This window comes from Pleurodeles waltl, unplaced genomic scaffold (assembly GCF_031143425.1).
Source record: "Pleurodeles waltl isolate 20211129_DDA unplaced genomic scaffold, aPleWal1.hap1.20221129 scaffold_519, whole genome shotgun sequence".
Lineage (NCBI taxonomy): Eukaryota > Metazoa > Chordata > Amphibia > Caudata > Salamandridae > Pleurodeles > Pleurodeles waltl.
Window position 1 is genome coordinate 13,010 of NW_027150227.1, and position 18,085 is coordinate 31,094.

Sequence of the window (18,085 nt, forward strand, 5' to 3'; positions counted from 1 at the left end):
AATGGATCGTTGAGTTAATGACACCTGTTACAGCGCCAGGAAATGCCGGAAAATGCTGCCGAATGCTTTTAAAACAGCTCAAATTGTACGCACCTTTCCTCTTTTTATTCCCTGTTTCTGGAATGCTCTGCTTTTGGACTCTATTACACTTGCGTCTGCAACTCACTTCATTCTTCCACACCTAATAGATCATCGTCCTTTTATCAGATTTCCCACACGCTGTGCTGATTTTTTGCATTTGGTTGCCAACTGTAGGCTCGAGCACTATTTCTTGGGGGCTAAGGATTATTCATGGTACAAGTCTTAAAGAAAATAAGTCGGGGGACTAACCAAGTTAGACACTATGCAAGTGACATCACGGCACATGACATCACGGCACATGACATCAGGCCGTGTGAAATCGCACCTGGAAAAACAGGAAGTGGCATCACAACCCATGACCTGCCAGGAAATGAGATGCCAAGAAGTGAGATCTGATCTGAAGACCTGACACATATGCTTACCGCAAGAAAGCAAAGCCTTAGCTTGGGGAGCCTTGGTCCGTCGTGGAGCAAATGCTGTCTTGACTTTGGGCCGAGTGTAAAGTGCATAATAATTGTACGTTTTCCTTGGGAAAGTGTGTATTTTCGTGTTAATGCTGTTCTTTTTCCTTTCTTTTTTTAAGAGAGTAAAAAAAGAGTGTAGTAAATAAAAAGTGTAAAATGAAATTAGCGAGGAAGCTGTGTAATGGAGGTTAGACGTGCGCCACCTAGTGTGTGCGAGAGGCAAAATGCCTACAGCACCTGGTATTCCCAGGCGGAATCCCATCCAAGTACTAACCAGGCCCGACCCTGCTTAGCTTCCGAGATCGGACGAGATCGGGCGCATTCAGGGTGGTATGGCCGTAGGCAGGAAAAGCTGCACTTTCAGCTCTCTTCTGCTCACCCGGCCCACCCGCCTGGAGCCTACTGCTCTTAATTGCAGCGGAACACCCTCCCACTGGGAACTCCCACACTGCCCCAGGCACAATGCCCCAACCCACACGGAACAACATTTTGTACTCCTCCATTTACCATGCTCGGCGCTACTCCCGCTTCTCTCGTCTTCACAGGCTGCAGCAGCCCCCACCAAACCTAGCACGACCAGCAGACGGCGCCTGTCACACTCTCAATTGCAATGGACAACCCTCACCTCACACAGCATGTGCTGCGCCTCCTTGGACCCCTCCTTAGGGCATGACACCGAGGAGTCACCAGGGGAGACGCTGCTTCTCAACAGCAGCCTTCATTCCCCCCTCCCAAGGACCAATAGTTGCTGCTCTGCAGTTCTCTTTTCCTCATCCCACTGGGTGGCGACACCTCCATTCACTCTGGCCAGGAGAAATAGCTCTTCTACACTACCTTAACAACTCCAGAAAGAAACGGGAAGGCACGCCAATCACTTACCTCTTCTTGCACTTTTTTCACTTACTGGAGAGGCTCTGTCACTCAGACTCTGCCATCTGCAACACATTCGCCATGCCTTGCAGGCAGAGGGTGGCCAGTCTTTCCTTTCCTTTTGGCAAACCAGGGTCCCACTGAAAGTACGTAGGAGTTGTCGGAAAAATCGGATCTGTCATCATGGACTCCTTTCTGAAACAAGATGCAAAATAACGCCCCTTCTCACAATCCCAGTGAAAGTGAAAGGGTCAGAGGTGTGTTGTTTAATGCTAAGGACGCAACAGTGGATCACGTGCTCTCTGCTGGGATGTTTTCCTATGTTGAAGAGGGTTTATTCTGCACAGGCCCTGCTCACCCATTCTTTCTGTGGTCGATAAATGGATCGTTGAGTTAATGACACCTGTTACAGCGCCAGGAAATGCCGGAAAATGCTGCCGAATGCTTTTAAAACAGCTCAAATTGTACGCACCTTTCCTCTTTTTATTCCCTGTTTCTGGAATGCTCTGCTTTTGGACTCTATTACACTTGCGTCTGCAACTCACTTCATTCTTCCACACCTAATAGATCATCGTCCTTTTATCAGATTTCCCACACGCTGTGCTGATTTTTTGCATTTGGTTGCCAACTGTAGGCTCGAGCACTATTTCTTGGGGGCTAAGGATTATTCATGGTACAAGTCTTAAAGAAAATAAGTCGGGGGACTAACCAAGTTAGACACTATGCAAGTGACATCACGGCACATGACATCACGGCACATGACATCAGGCCGTGTGAAATCGCACCTGGAAAAACAGGAAGTGGCATCACAACCCATGACCTGCCAGGAAATGAGATGCCAAGAAGTGAGATCTGATCTGAAGACCTGACACATATGCTTACCGCAAGAAAGCAAAGCCTTAGCTTGGGGAGCCTTGGTCCGTCGTGGAGCAAATGCTGTCTTGACTTTGGGCCGAGTGTAAAGTGCATAAAAAGTGTACGTTTTCCTTGGGAAAGTGTGTATTTTCGTGTTAATGCTGTTCTTTTTCCTTTCTTTTTTTAAGAGAGTAAAAAAAGAGTGTAGTAAATAAAAAGTGTAAAATGAAATTAGCGAGGAAGCTGTGTAATGGAGGTTAGACGTGCGCCACCTAGTGTGTGCGAGAGGCAAAATGCCTACAGCACCAGGTATTCCCAGGCGGTCTCCCATCCAAGTACTAACCAGGCCCGACCCTGCTTAGCTTCCGAGATCGGACGAGATCGGGCGCATTCAGGGTGGTATGGCCGTAGGCAGGAAAAGCTGCACTTTCAGCTCTCTTCTGCTCACCCGGCCCACCCGCCTGGAGCCTACTGCTCTTAATTGCAGCGGAACACCCTCCCACTGGGAACTCCCACACTGCCCCAGGCACAATGCCCCAACCCACACGGAACAACATTTTGTACTCCTCCATTTACCATGCTCGGCGCTACTCCCGCTTCTCTCGTCTTCACAGGCTGCAGCAGCCCCCACCAAACCTAGCACGACCAGCAGACGGCGCCTGTCACACTCTCAATTGCAATGGACAACCCTCACCTCACACAGCATGTGCTGCGCCTCCTTGGACCCCTCCTTAGGGCATGACACCGAGGAGTCACCAGGGGAGACGCTGCTTCTCAACAGCAGCCTTCATTCCCCCCTCCCAAGGACCAATAGTTGCTGCTATGCAGTTCTCTTTTCCTCATCCCACTGGGTGGCGACACCTCCATTCACTCTGGCCAGGAGAAATAGCTCTTCTACACTACCTTAACAACTCCAGAAAGAAACGGGAAGGCACGCCAATCACTTACCTCTTCTTGCACTTTTTTCACTTACTGGAGAGGCTCTGTCACTCAGACTCTGCCATCTGCAACACATTCGCCATGCCTTGCAGGCAGAGGGTGGCCAGTCTTTCCTTTCCTTTTGGCAAACCAGGGTCCCACTGAAAGTACGTAGGAGTTGTCGGAAAAATCGGATCTGTCATCATGGACTCCTTTCTGAAACAAGATGCAAAATAACGCCCCTTCTCACAATCCCAGTGAAAGTGAAAGGGTCAGAGGTGTGTTGTTTAATGCTAAGGACGCAACAGTGGATCACGTGCTCTCTGCTGGGATGTTTTCCTATGTTGAAGAGGGTTTATTCTGCACAGGCCCTGCTCACCCATTCTTTCTGTGGTCGATAAATGGATCGTTGAGTTAATGACACCTGTTACAGCGCCAGGAAATGCCGGAAAATGCTGCCGAATGCTTTTAAAACAGCTCAAATTGTACGCACCTTTCCTCTTTTTATTCCCTGTTTCTGGAATGCTCTGCTTTTGGACTCTATTACACTTGCGTCTGCAACTCACTTCATTCTTCCACACCTAATAGATCATCGTCCTTTTATCAGATTTCCCACACGCTGTGCTGATTTTTTGCATTTGGTTGCCAACTGTAGGCTCGAGCACTATTTCTTGGGGGCTAAGGATTATTCATGGTACAAGTCTTAAAGAAAATAAGTCGGGGGACTAACCAAGTTAGACACTATGCAAGTGACATCACGGCACATGACATCACGGCACATGACATCAGGCCGTGTGAAATCGCACCTGGAAAAACAGGAAGTGGCATCACAACCCATGACCTGCCAGGAAATGAGATGCCAAGAAGTGAGATCTGATCTGAAGACCTGACACATATGCTTACCGCAAGAAAGCAAAGCCTTAGCTTGGGGAGCCTTGGTCCGTCGTGGAGCAAATGCTGTCTTGACTTTGGGCCGAGTGTAAAGTGCATAATAATTGTACGTTTTCCTTGGGAAAGTGTGTATTTTCGTGTTAATGCTGTTCTTTTTCCTTTCTTTTTTTAAGAGAGTAAAAAAAGAGTGTAGTAAATAAAAAGTGTAAAATGAAATTAGCGAGGAAGCTGTGTAATGGAGGTTAGACGTGCGCCACCTAGTGTGTGCGAGAGGCAAAATGCCTACAGCACCTGGTATTCCCAGGCGGTCTCCCATCCAAGTACTAACCAGGCCCGACCCTGCTTAGCTTCCGAGATCGGACGAGATCGGGCGCATTCAGGGTGGTATGGCCGTAGGCAGGAAAAGCTGCACTTTCAGCTCTCTTCTGCTCACCCGGCCCACCCGCCTGGAGCCTACTGCTCTTAATTGCAGCGGAACACCCTCCCACTGGGAACTCCCACACTGCCCCAGGCACAATGCCCCAACCCACACGGAACAACATTTTGTACTCCTCCATTTACCATGCTCGGCGCTACTCCCGCTTCTCTCGTCTTCACAGGCTGCTGCAGCCCCCACCAAACCTAGCACGACCAGCAGACGGCGCCTGTCACACTCTCAATTGCAATGGACAACCCTCACCTCACACAGCATGTGCTGCGCCTCCTTGGACCCCTCCTTAGGGCATGACACCGAGGAGTCACCAGGGGAGACGCTGCTTCTCAACAGCAGCCTTCATTCCCCCCTCCCAAGGACCAATAGTTGCTGCTATGCAGTTCTCTTTTCCTCATCCCACTGGGTGGCGACACCTCCATTCACTCTGGCCAGGAGAAATAGCTCTTCTACACTACCTTAACAACTCCAGAAAGAAACGGGAAGGCACGCCAATCACTTACCTCTTCTTGCACTTTTTTCACTTACTGGAGAGGCTCTGTCACTCAGACTCTGCCATCTGCAACACATTCGCCATGCCTTGCAGGCAGAGGGTGGCCAGTCTTTCCTTTCCTTTTGGCAAACCAGGGTCCCACTGAAAGTACGTAGGAGTTGTCGGAAAAATCGGATCTGTCATCATGGACTCCTTTCTGAAACAAGATGCAAAATAACGCCCCTTCTCACAATCCCAGTGAAAGTGAAAGGGTCAGAGGTGTGTTGTTTAATGCTAAGGACGCAACAGTGGATCACGTGCTCTCTGCTGGGATGTTTTCCTATGTTGAAGAGGGTTTATTCTGCACAGGCCCTGCTCACCCATTCTTTCTGTGGTCGATAAATGGATCGTTGAGTTAATGACACCTGTTACAGCGCCAGGAAATGCCGGAAAATGCTGCCGAATGCTTTTAAAACAGCTCAAATTGTACGCACCTTTCCTCTTTTTATTCCCTGTTTCTGGAATGCTCTGCTTTTGGACTCTATTACACTTGCGTCTGCAACTCACTTCATTCTTCCACACCTAATAGATCATCGTCCTTTTATCAGATTTCCCACACGCTGTGCTGATTTTTTGCATTTGGTTGCCAACTGTAGGCTCGAGCACTATTTCTTGGGGGCTAAGGATTATTCATGGTACAAGTCTTAAAGAAAATAAGTCGGGGGACTAACCAAGTTAGACACTATGCAAGTGACATCACGGCACATGACATCACGGCACATGACATCAGGCCGTGTGAAATCGCACCTGGAAAAACAGGAAGTGGCATCACAACCCATGACCTGCCAGGAAATGAGATGCCAAGAAGTGAGATCTGATCTGAAGACCTGACACATATGCTTACCGCAAGAAAGCAAAGCCTTAGCTAGGGGAGCCTTGGTCCGTCGTGGAGCAAATGCTGTCTTGACTTTGGGCCGAGTGTAAAGTGCATAATAATTGTACGTTTTCCTTGGGAAAGTGTGTATTTTCGTGTTAATGCTGTTCTTTTTCCTTTCTTTTTTTAAGAGAGTAAAAAAAGAGTGTAGTAAATAAAAAGTGTAAAATGAAATTAGCGAGGAAGCTGTGTAATGGAGGTTAGACGTGCGCCACCTAGTGTGTGCGAGAGGCAAAATGCCTACAGCACCTAGTATTCCCAGGCGGTCTCCCATCCAAGTACTAACCAGGCCCGACCCTGCTTAGCTTCCGAGATCGGACGAGATCGGGTGCATTCAGGGTGGTATGGCCGTAGGCAGGAAAAGCTGCACTTTCAGCTCTCTTCTGCTCACCCGGCCCACCCGCCTGGAGCCTACTGCTCTTAATTGCAGCGGAACACCCTCCCACTGGGAACTCCCACACTGCCCCAGGCACAATGCCCCAACCCACACGGAACAACATTTTGTACTCCTCCATTTACCATGCTCGGCGCTACTCCCGCTTCTCTCGTCTTCACAGGCTGCTGCAGCCCCCACCAAACCTAGCACGACCAGCAGACGGCGCCTGTCACACTCTCAATTGCAATGGACAACCCTCACCTCACACAGCATGTGCTGCGCCTCCTTGGACCCCTCCTTAGGGCATGACACCGAGGAGTCACCAGGGGAGACGCTGCTTCTCAACAGCAGCCTTCATTCCCCCCTCCCAAGGACCAATAGTTGCTGCTATGCAGTTCTCTTTTCCTCATCCCACTGGGTGGCGACACCTCCATTCACTCTGGCCAGGAGAAATAGCTCTTCTACACTACCTTAACAACTCCAGAAAGAAACGGGAAGGCACGCCAATCACTTACCTCTTCTTGCACTTTTTTCACTTACTGGAGAGGCTCTGTCACTCAGACTCTGCCATCTGCAACACATTCGCCATGCCTTGCAGGCAGAGGGTGGCCAGTCTTTCCTTTCCTTTTGGCAAACCAGGGTCCCACTGAAAGTACGTAGGAGTTGTCGGAAAAATCGGATCTGTCATCATGGACTCCTTTCTGAAACAAGATGCAAAATAACGCCCCTTCTCACAATCCCAGTGAAAGTGAAAGGGTCAGAGGTGTGTTGTTTAATGCTAAGGACGCAACAGTGGATCACGTGCTCTCTGCTGGGATGTTTTCCTATGTTGAAGAGGGTTTATTCTGCACAGGCCCTGCTCACCCATTCTTTCTGTGGTCGATAAATGGATCGTTGAGTTAATGACACCTGTTACAGCGCCAGGAAATGCCGGAAAATGCTGCCGAATGCTTTTAAAACAGCTCAAATTGTACGCACCTTTCCTCTTTTTATTCCCTGTTTCTGGAATGCTCTGCTTTTGGACTCTATTACACTTGCGTCTGCAACTCACTTCATTCTTCCACACCTAATAGATCATCGTCCTTTTATCAGATTTCCCACACGCTGTGCTGATTTTTTGCATTTGGTTGCCAACTGTAGGCTCGAGCACTATTTCTTGGGGGCTAAGGATTATTCATGGTACAAGTCTTAAAGAAAATAAGTCGGGGGACTAACCAAGTTAGACACTATGCAAGTGACATCACGGCACATGACATCACGGCACATGACATCAGGCCGTGTGAAATCGCACCTGGAAAAACAGGAAGTGGCATCACAACCCATGACCTGCCAGGAAATGAGATGCCAAGAAGTGAGATCTGATCTGAAGACCTGACACATATGCTTACCGCAAGAAAGCAAAGCCTTAGCTTGGGGAGCCTTGGTCCGTCGTGGAGCAAATGCTGTCTTGACTTTGGGCCGAGTGTAAAGTGCATAATAATTGTACGTTTTCCTTGGGAAAGTGTGTATTTTCGTGTTAATGCTGTTCTTTTTCCTTTCTTTTTTTAAGAGAGTAAAAAAAGAGTGTAGTAAATAAAAAGTGTAAAATGAAATTAGCGAGGAAGCTGTGTAATGGAGGTTAGACGTGCGCCACCTAGTGTGTGCGAGAGGCAAAATGCCTACAGCACCTGGTATTCCCAGGCGGAATCCCATCCAAGTACTAACCAGGCCCGACCCTGCTTAGCTTCCGAGATCGGACGAGATCGGGCGCATTCAGGGTGGTATGGCCGTAGGCAGGAAAAGCTGCACTTTCAGCTCTCTTCTGCTCACCCGGCCCACCCGCCTGGAGCCTACTGCTCTTAATTGCAGCGGAACACCCTCCCACTGGGAACTCCCACACTGCCCCAGGCACAATGCCCCAACCCACACGGAACAACATTTTGTACTCCTCCATTTACCATGCTCGGCGCTACTCCCGCTTCTCTCGTCTTCACAGGCTGCAGCAGCCCCCACCAAACCTAGCACGACCAGCAGACGGCGCCTGTCACACTCTCAATTGCAATGGACAACCCTCACCTCACACAGCATGTGCTGCGCCTCCTTGGACCCCTCCTTAGGGCATGACACCGAGGAGTCACCAGGGGAGACGCTGCTTCTCAACAGCAGCCTTCATTCCCCCCTCCCAAGGACCAATAGTTGCTGCTCTGCAGTTCTCTTTTCCTCATCCCACTGGGTGGCGACACCTCCATTCACTCTGGCCAGGAGAAATAGCTCTTCTACACTACCTTAACAACTCCAGAAAGAAACGGGAAGGCACGCCAATCACTTACCTCTTCTTGCACTTTTTTCACTTACTGGAGAGGCTCTGTCACTCAGACTCTGCCATCTGCAACACATTCGCCATGCCTTGCAGGCAGAGGGTGGCCAGTCTTTCCTTTCCTTTTGGCAAACCAGGGTCCCACTGAAAGTACGTAGGAGTTGTCGGAAAAATCGGATCTGTCATCATGGACTCCTTTCTGAAACAAGATGCAAAATAACGCCCCTTCTCACAATCCCAGTGAAAGTGAAAGGGTCAGAGGTGTGTTGTTTAATGCTAAGGACGCAACAGTGGATCACGTGCTCTCTGCTGGGATGTTTTCCTATGTTGAAGAGGGTTTATTCTGCACAGGCCCTGCTCACCCATTCTTTCTGTGGTCGATAAATGGATCGTTGAGTTAATGACACCTGTTACAGCGCCAGGAAATGCCGGAAAATGCTGCCGAATGCTTTTAAAACAGCTCAAATTGTACGCACCTTTCCTCTTTTTATTCCCTGTTTCTGGAATGCTCTGCTTTTGGACTCTATTACACTTGCGTCTGCAACTCACTTCATTCTTCCACACCTAATAGATCATCGTCCTTTTATCAGATTTCCCACACGCTGTGCTGATTTTTTGCATTTGGTTGCCAACTGTAGGCTCGAGCACTATTTCTTGGGGGCTAAGGATTATTCATGGTACAAGTCTTAAAGAAAATAAGTCGGGGGACTAACCAAGTTAGACACTATGCAAGTGACATCACGGCACATGACATCACGGCACATGACATCAGGCCGTGTGAAATCGCACCTGGAAAAACAGGAAGTGGCATCACAACCCATGACCTGCCAGGAAATGAGATGCCAAGAAGTGAGATCTGATCTGAAGACCTGACACATATGCTTACCGCAAGAAAGCAAAGCCTTAGCTTGGGGAGCCTTGGTCCGTCGTGGAGCAAATGCTGTCTTGACTTTGGGCCGAGTGTAAAGTGCATAAAAAGTGTACGTTTTCCTTGGGAAAGTGTGTATTTTCGTGTTAATGCTGTTCTTTTTCCTTTCTTTTTTTAAGAGAGTAAAAAAAGAGTGTAGTAAATAAAAAGTGTAAAATGAAATTAGCGAGGAAGCTGTGTAATGGAGGTTAGACGTGCGCCACCTAGTGTGTGCGAGAGGCAAAATGCCTACAGCACCTGGTATTCCCAGGCGGTCTCCCATCCAAGTACTAACCAGGCCCGACCCTGCTTAGCTTCCGAGATCGGACGAGATCGGGCGCATTCAGGGTGGTATGGCCGTAGGCAGGAAAAGCTGCACTTTCAGCTCTCTTCTGCTCACCCGGCCCACCCGCCTGGAGCCTACTGCTCTTAATTGCAGCGGAACACCCTCCCACTGGGAACTCCCACACTGCCCCAGGCACAATGCCCCAACCCACACGGAACAACATTTTGTACTCCTCCATTTACCATGCTCGGCGCTACTCCCGCTTCTCTCGTCTTCACAGGCTGCTGCAGCCCCCACCAAACCTAGCACGACCAGCAGACGGCGCCTGTCACACTCTCAATTGCAATGGACAACCCTCACCTCACACAGCATGTGCTGCGCCTCCTTGGACCCCTCCTTAGGGCATGACACCGAGGAGTCACCAGGGGAGACGCTGCTTCTCAACAGCAGCCTTCATTCCCCCCTCCCAAGGACCAATAGTTGCTGCTATGCAGTTCTCTTTTCCTCATCCCACTGGGTGGCGACACCTCCATTCACTCTGGCCAGGAGAAATAGCTCTTCTACACTACCTTAACAACTCCAGAAAGAAACGGGAAGGCACGCCAATCACTTACCTCTTCTTGCACTTTTTTCACTTACTGGAGAGGCTCTGTCACTCAGACTCTGCCATCTGCAACACATTCGCCATGCCTTGCAGGCAGAGGGTGGCCAGTCTTTCCTTTCCTTTTGGCAAACCAGGGTCCCACTGAAAGTACGTAGGAGTTGTCGGAAAAATCGGATCTGTCATCATGGACTCCTTTCTGAAACAAGATGCAAAATAACGCCCCTTCTCACAATCCCAGTGAAAGTGAAAGGGTCAGAGGTGTGTTGTTTAATGCTAAGGACGCAACAGTGGATCACGTGCTCTCTGCTGGGATGTTTTCCTATGTTGAAGAGGGTTTATTCTGCACAGGCCCTGCTCACCCATTCTTTCTGTGGTCGATAAATGGATCGTTGAGTTAATGACACCTGTTACAGCGCCAGGAAATGCCGGAAAATGCTGCCGAATGCTTTTAAAACAGCTCAAATTGTACGCACCTTTCCTCTTTTTATTCCCTGTTTCTGGAATGCTCTGCTTTTGGACTCTATTACACTTGCGTCTGCAACTCACTTCATTCTTCCACACCTAATAGATCATCGTCCTTTTATCAGATTTCCCACACGCTGTGCTGATTTTTTGCATTTGGTTGCCAACTGTAGGCTCGAGCACTATTTCTTGGGGGCTAAGGATTATTCATGGTACAAGTCTTAAAGAAAATAAGTCGGGGGACTAACCAAGTTAGACACTATGCAAGTGACATCACGGCACATGACATCACGGCACATGACATCAGGCCGTGTGAAATCGCACCTGGAAAAACAGGAAGTGGCATCACAACCCATGACCTGCCAGGAAATGAGATGCCAAGAAGTGAGATCTGATCTGAAGACCTGACACATATGCTTACCGCAAGAAAGCAAAGCCTTAGCTTGGGGAGCCTTGGTCCGTCGTGGAGCAAATGCTGTCTTGACTTTGGGCCGAGTGTAAAGTGCATAATAATTGTACGTTTTCCTTGGGAAAGTGTGTATTTTCGTGTTAATGCTGTTCTTTTTCCTTTCTTTTTTTAAGAGAGTAAAAAAAGAGTGTAGTAAATAAAAAGTGTAAAATGAAATTAGCGAGGAAGCTGTGTAATGGAGGTTAGACGTGCGCCACCTAGTGTGTGCGAGAGGCAAAATGCCTACAGCACCTGGTATTCCCAGGCGGTCTCCCATCCAAGTACTAACCAGGCCCGACCCTGCTTAGCTTCCGAGATCGGACGAGATCAGGCGCATTCAGGGTGGTATGGCCGTAGGCAGGAAAAGCTGCACTTTCAGCTCTCTTCTGCTCACCCGGCCCACCCGCCTGGAGCCTACTGCTCTTAATTGCAGCGGAACACCCTCCCACTGGGAACTCCCACACTGCCCCAGGCACAATGCCCCAACCCACACGGAACAACATTTTGTACTCCTCCATTTACCATGCTCGGCGCTACTCCCGCTTCTCTCGTCTTCACAGGCTGCAGCAGCCCCCACCAAACCTAGCACGACCAGCAGACGGCGCCTGTCACACTCTCAATTGCAATGGACAACCCTCACCTCACACAGCATGTGCTGCGCCTCCTTGGACCCCTCCTTAGGGCATGACACCGAGGAGTCACCAGGGGAGACGCTGCTTCTCAACAGCAGCCTTCATTCCCCCCTCCCAAGGACCAATAGTTGCTGCTCTGCAGTTCTCTTTTCCTCATCCCACTGGGTGGCGACACCTCCATTCACTCTGGCCAGGAGAAATAGCTCTTCTACACTACCTTAACAACTCCAGAAAGAAACGGGAAGGCACGCCAATCACTTACCTCTTCTTGCACTTTTTTCACTTACTGGAGAGGCTCTGTCACTCAGACTCTGCCATCTGCAACACATTCGCCATGCCTTGCAGGCAGAGGGTGGCCAGTCTTTCCTTTCCTTTTGGCAAACCAGGGTCCCACTGAAAGTACGTAGGAGTTGTCGGAAAAATCGGATCTGTCATCATGGACTCCTTTCTGAAACAAGATGCAAAATAACGCCCCTTCTCACAATCCCAGTGAAAGTGAAAGGGTCAGAGGTGTGTTGTTTAATGCTAAGGACGCAACAGTGGATCACGTGCTCTCTGCTGGGATGTTTTCCTATGTTGAAGAGGGTTTATTCTGCACAGGCCCTGCTCACCCATTCTTTCTGTGGTCGATAAATGGATCGTTGAGTTAATGACACCTGTTACAGCGCCAGGAAATGCCGGAAAATGCTGCCGAATGCTTTTAAAACAGCTCAAATTGTACGCACCTTTCCTCTTTTTATTCCCTGTTTCTGGAATGCTCTGCTTTTGGACTCTATTACACTTGCGTCTGCAACTCACTTCATTCTTCCACACCTAATAGATCATCGTCCTTTTATCAGATTTCCCACACGCTGTGCTGATTTTTTGCATTTGGTTGCCAACTGTAGGCTCGAGCACTATTTCTTGGGGGCTAAGGATTATTCATGGTACAAGTCTTAAAGAAAATAAGTCGGGGGACTAACCAAGTTAGACACTATGCAAGTGACATCACGGCACATGACATCACGGCACATGACATCAGGCCGTGTGAAATCGCACCTGGAAAAACAGGAAGTGGCATCACAACCCATGACCTGCCAGGAAATGAGATGCCAAGAAGTGAGATCTGATCTGAAGACCTGACACATATGCTTACCGCAAGAAAGCAAAGCCTTAGCTTGGGGAGCCTTGGTCCGTCGTGGAGCAAATGCTGTCTTGACTTTGGGCCGAGTGTAAAGTGCATAAAAAGTGTACGTTTTCCTTGGGAAAGTGTGTATTTTCGTGTTAATGCTGTTCTTTTTCCTTTCTTTTTTTAAGAGAGTAAAAAAAGAGTGTAGTAAATAAAAAGTGTAAAATGAAATTAGCGAGGAAGCTGTGTAATGGAGGTTAGACGTGCGCCACCTAGTGTGTGCGAGAGGCAAAATGCCTACAGCACCTGGTATTCCCAGGCGGTCTCCCATCCAAGTACTAACCAGGCCCGACCCTGCTTAGCTTCCGAGATCGGACGAGATCGGGCGCATTCAGGGTGGTATGGCCGTAGGCAGGAAAAGCTGCACTTTCAGCTCTCTTCTGCTCACCCGGCCCACCCGCCTGGAGCCTACTGCTCTTAATTGCAGCGGAACACCCTCCCACTGGGAACTCCCACACTGCCCCAGGCACAATGCCCCAACCCACACGGAACAACATTTTGTACTCCTCCATTTACCATGCTCGGCGCTACTCCCGCTTCTCTCGTCTTCACAGGCTGCTGCAGCCCCCACCAAACCTAGCACGACCAGCAGACGGCGCCTGTCACACTCTCAATTGCAATGGACAACCCTCACCTCACACAGCATGTGCTGCGCCTCCTTGGACCCCTCCTTAGGGCATGACACCGAGGAGTCACCAGGGGAGACGCTGCTTCTCAACAGCAGCCTTCATTCCCCCCTCCCAAGGACCAATAGTTGCTGCTATGCAGTTCTCTTTTCCTCATCCCACTGGGTGGCGACACCTCCATTCACTCTGGCCAGGAGAAATAGCTCTTCTACACTACCTTAACAACTCCAGAAAGAAACGGGAAGGCACGCCAATCACTTACCTCTTCTTGCACTTTTTTCACTTACTGGAGAGGCTCTGTCACTCAGACTCTGCCATCTGCAACACATTCGCCATGCCTTGCAGGCAGAGGGTGGCCAGTCTTTCCTTTCCTTTTGGCAAACCAGGGTCCCACTGAAAGTACGTAGGAGTTGTCGGAAAAATCGGATCTGTCATCATGGACTCCTTTCTGAAACAAGATGCAAAATAACGCCCCTTCTCACAATCCCAGTGAAAGTGAAAGGGTCAGAGGTGTGTTGTTTAATGCTAAGGACGCAACAGTGGATCACGTGCTCTCTGCTGGGATGTTTTCCTATGTTGAAGAGGGTTTATTCTGCACAGGCCCTGCTCACCCATTCTTTCTGTGGTCGATAAATGGATCGTTGAGTTAATGACACCTGTTACAGCGCCAGGAAATGCCGGAAAATGCTGCCGAATGCTTTTAAAACAGCTCAAATTGTACGCACCTTTCCTCTTTTTATTCCCTGTTTCTGGAATGCTCTGCTTTTGGACTCTATTACACTTGCGTCTGCAACTCACTTCATTCTTCCACACCTAATAGATCATCGTCCTTTTATCAGATTTCCCACACGCTGTGCTGATTTTTTGCATTTGGTTGCCAACTGTAGGCTCGAGCACTATTTCTTGGGGGCTAAGGATTATTCATGGTACAAGTCTTAAAGAAAATAAGTCGGGGGACTAACCAAGTTAGACACTATGCAAGTGACATCACGGCACATGACATCACGGCACATGACATCAGGCCGTGTGAAATCGCACCTGGAAAAACAGGAAGTGGCATCACAACCCATGACCTGCCAGGAAATGAGATGCCAAGAAGTGAGATCTGATCTGAAGACCTGACACATATGCTTACCGCAAGAAAGCAAAGCCTTAGCTTGGGGAGCCTTGGTCCGTCGTGGAGCAAATGCTGTCTTGACTTTGGGCCGAGTGTAAAGTGCATAATAATTGTACGTTTTCCTTGGGAAAGTGTGTATTTTCGTGTTAATGCTGTTCTTTTTCCTTTCTTTTTTTAAGAGAGTAAAAAAAGAGTGTAGTAAATAAAAAGTGTAAAATGAAATTAGCGAGGAAGCTGTGTAATGGAGGTTAGACGTGCGCCACCTAGTGTGTGCGAGAGGCAAAATGCCTACAGCACCTGGTATTCCCAGGCGGTCTCCCATCCAAGTACTAACCAGGCCCGACCCTGCTTAGCTTCCGAGATCGGACGAGATCAGGCGCATTCAGGGTGGTATGGCCGTAGGCAGGAAAAGCTGCACTTTCAGCTCTCTTCTGCTCACCCGGCCCACCCGCCTGGAGCCTACTGCTCTTAATTGCAGCGGAACACCCTCCCACTGGGAACTCCCACACTGCCCCAGGCACAATGCCCCAACCCACACGGAACAACATTTTGTACTCCTCCATTTACCATGCTCGGCGCTACTCCCGCTTCTCTCGTCTTCACAGGCTGCAGCAGCCCCCACCAAACCTAGCACGACCAGCAGACGGCGCCTGTCACACTCTCAATTGCAATGGACAACCCTCACCTCACACAGCATGTGCTGCGCCTCCTTGGACCCCTCCTTAGGGCATGACACCGAGGAGTCACCAGGGGAGACGCTGCTTCTCAACAGCAGCCTTCATTCCCCCCTCCCAAGGACCAATAGTTGCTGCTCTGCAGTTCTCTTTTCCTCATCCCACTGGGTGGCGACACCTCCATTCACTCTGGCCAGGAGAAATAGCTCTTCTACACTACCTTAACAACTCCAGAAAGAAACGGGAAGGCACGCCAATCACTTACCTCTTCTTGCACTTTTTTCACTTACTGGAGAGGCTCTGTCACTCAGACTCTGCCATCTGCAACACATTCGCCATGCCTTGCAGGCAGAGGGTGGCCAGTCTTTCCTTTCCTTTTGGCAAACCAGGGTCCCACTGAAAGTACGTAGGAGTTGTCGGAAAAATCGGATCTGTCATCATGGACTCCTTTCTGAAACAAGATGCAAAATAACGCCCCTTCTCACAATCCCAGTGAAAGTGAAAGGGTCAGAGGTGTGTTGTTTAATGCTAAGGACGCAACAGTGGATCACGTGCTCTCTGCTGGGATGTTTTCCTATGTTGAAGAGGGTTTATTCTGCACAGGCCCTGCTCACCCATTCTTTCTGTGGTCGATAAATGGATCGTTGAGTTAATGACACCTGTTACAGCGCCAGGAAATGCCGGAAAATGCTGCCGAATGCTTTTAAAACAGCTCAAATTGTACGCACCTTTCCTCTTTTTATTCCCTGTTTCTGGAATGCTCTGCTTTTGGACTCTATTACACTTGCGTCTGCAACTCACTTCATTCTTCCACACCTAATAGATCATCGTCCTTTTATCAGATTTCCCACACGCTGTGCTGATTTTTTGCATTTGGTTGCCAACTGTAGGCTCGAGCACTATTTCTTGGGGGCTAAGGATTATTCATGGTACAAGTCTTAAAGAAAATAAGTCGGGGGACTAAACAAGTTAGACACTATGCAAGTGACATCACGGCACATGACATCACGGCACATGACATCAGGCCGTGTGAAATCGCACCTGGAAAAACAGGAAGTGGCATCACAACCCATGACCTGCCCGGAAATGAGATGCCAAGAATTGAGATCTGATCTGAAGACCTGACACATATGCTTACCGCAAGAAAGCAAAGCCTTAGCTTGGGGAGCCTTGGTCCGTCGTGGAGCAAATGCTGTCTTGACTTTGGGCCGAGTGTAAAGTGCATAATAATTGTACGTTTTCCTTGGGAAAGTGTGTATTTTCGTGTTAATGCTGTTCTTTTTCCTTTCTTTTTTTAAGAGAGTAAAAAAAGAGTGTAGTAAATAAAAAGTGTAAAATGAAATTAGCGAGGAAGCTGTGTAATGGAGGTTAGACGTGCGCCACCTAGTGTGTGCGAGAGGCAAAATGCCTACAGCACCTGGTATTCCCAGGCGGTCTCCCATCCAAGTACTAACCAGGCCCGACCCTGCTTAGCTTCCGAGATCGGACGAGATCGGGCGCATTCAGGGTGGTATGGCCGTAGGCAGGAAAAGCTGCACTTTCAGCTCTCTTCTGCTCACCCGGCCCACCCGCCTGGAGCCTACTGCTCTTAATTGCAGCGGAACACCCTCCCACTGGGAACTCCCACACTGCCCCAGGCACAATGCCCCAACCCACACGGAACAACATTTTGTACTCCTCCATTTACCATGCTCGGCGCTACTCCCGCTTCTCTCGTCTTCACAGGCTGCTGCAGCCCCCACCAAACCTAGCACGACCAGCAGACGGCGCCTGTCACACTCTCAATTGCAATGGACAACCCTCACCTCACACAGCATGTGCTGCGCCTCCTTGGACCCCTCCTTAGGGCATGACACCGAGGAGTCACCAGGGGAGACGCTGCTTCTCAACAGCAGCCTTCATTCCCCCCTCCCAAGGACCAATAGTTGCTGCTCTGCAGTTCTCTTTTCCTCATCCCACTGGGTGGCGACACCTCCATTCACTCTGGCCAGGAGAAATAGCTCTTCTACACTACCTTAACAACTCCAGAAAGAAACGGGAAGGCACGCCAATCACTTACCTCTTCTTGCACTTTTTTCACTTACTGGAGAGGCTCTGTCACTCAGACTCTGCCATCTGCAACACATTCGCCATGCCTTGCAGGCAGAGGGTGGCCAGTCTTTCCTTTCCTTTTGGCAAACCAGGGTCCCACTGAAAGTACGTAGGAGTTGTCGGAAAAATCGGATCTGTCATCATGGACTCCTTTCTGAAACAAGATGCAAAATAACGCCCCTTCTCACAATCCCAGTGAAAGTGAAAGGGTCAGAGGTGTGTTGTTTAATGCTAAGGACGCAACAGTGGATCACGTGCTCTCTGCTGGGATGTTTTCCTATGTTGAAGAGGGTTTATTCTGCACAGGCCCTGCTCACCCATTCTTTCTGTGGTCGATAAATGGATCGTTGAGTTAATGACACCTGTTACAGCGCCAGGAAATGCCGGAAAATGCTGCCGAATGCTTTTAAAACAGCTCAAATTGTACGCACCTTTCCTCTTTTTATTCCCTGTTTCTGGAATGCTCTGCTTTTGGACTCTATT

At 49.2% G+C, this 18,085-nt stretch overlaps 10 non-coding genes across 10 annotated transcripts; all 10 read right to left on the bottom strand.

Annotated features, from left to right (window-relative positions):
• Nucleotides 1-770: 770 nt before the first annotated feature.
• LOC138278638 (5S ribosomal RNA) lies at nt 771-889 on the bottom strand. Its single transcript, XR_011200785.1, has one exon. It is a non-coding gene; the product is annotated as a 5S ribosomal RNA (ribosomal RNA).
• A 1,675-nt stretch (nt 890-2,564) lies between these two features.
• On the bottom strand, nt 2,565-2,683 carry LOC138278628 (5S ribosomal RNA). Its single transcript, XR_011200776.1, has one exon. It is a non-coding gene; the product is annotated as a 5S ribosomal RNA (ribosomal RNA).
• Nucleotides 2,684-4,358: 1,675 nt separating this feature from the next.
• LOC138278617 (5S ribosomal RNA) lies at nt 4,359-4,477 on the bottom strand. The gene has a single exon (XR_011200765.1). It is a non-coding gene; the product is annotated as a 5S ribosomal RNA (ribosomal RNA).
• A 1,675-nt stretch (nt 4,478-6,152) lies between these two features.
• On the bottom strand, nt 6,153-6,271 carry LOC138278632 (5S ribosomal RNA). The gene has a single exon (XR_011200779.1). It is a non-coding gene; the product is annotated as a 5S ribosomal RNA (ribosomal RNA).
• Nucleotides 6,272-7,946: 1,675 nt separating this feature from the next.
• On the bottom strand, nt 7,947-8,065 carry LOC138278640 (5S ribosomal RNA). Its single transcript, XR_011200787.1, has one exon. It is a non-coding gene; the product is annotated as a 5S ribosomal RNA (ribosomal RNA).
• Nucleotides 8,066-9,740: 1,675 nt separating this feature from the next.
• Nucleotides 9,741-9,859, bottom strand: LOC138278618 (5S ribosomal RNA). Its single transcript, XR_011200766.1, has one exon. It is a non-coding gene; the product is annotated as a 5S ribosomal RNA (ribosomal RNA).
• Nucleotides 9,860-11,534: 1,675 nt separating this feature from the next.
• Nucleotides 11,535-11,653, bottom strand: LOC138278633 (5S ribosomal RNA). The gene has a single exon (XR_011200780.1). It is a non-coding gene; the product is annotated as a 5S ribosomal RNA (ribosomal RNA).
• A 1,675-nt stretch (nt 11,654-13,328) lies between these two features.
• On the bottom strand, nt 13,329-13,447 carry LOC138278619 (5S ribosomal RNA). The gene has a single exon (XR_011200767.1). It is a non-coding gene; the product is annotated as a 5S ribosomal RNA (ribosomal RNA).
• Nucleotides 13,448-15,122: 1,675 nt separating this feature from the next.
• LOC138278634 (5S ribosomal RNA) lies at nt 15,123-15,241 on the bottom strand. Its single transcript, XR_011200781.1, has one exon. It is a non-coding gene; the product is annotated as a 5S ribosomal RNA (ribosomal RNA).
• Nucleotides 15,242-16,916: 1,675 nt separating this feature from the next.
• LOC138278620 (5S ribosomal RNA) lies at nt 16,917-17,035 on the bottom strand. Its single transcript, XR_011200768.1, has one exon. It is a non-coding gene; the product is annotated as a 5S ribosomal RNA (ribosomal RNA).
• Between the last annotated feature and the right edge of the window lie 1,050 nt (nt 17,036-18,085).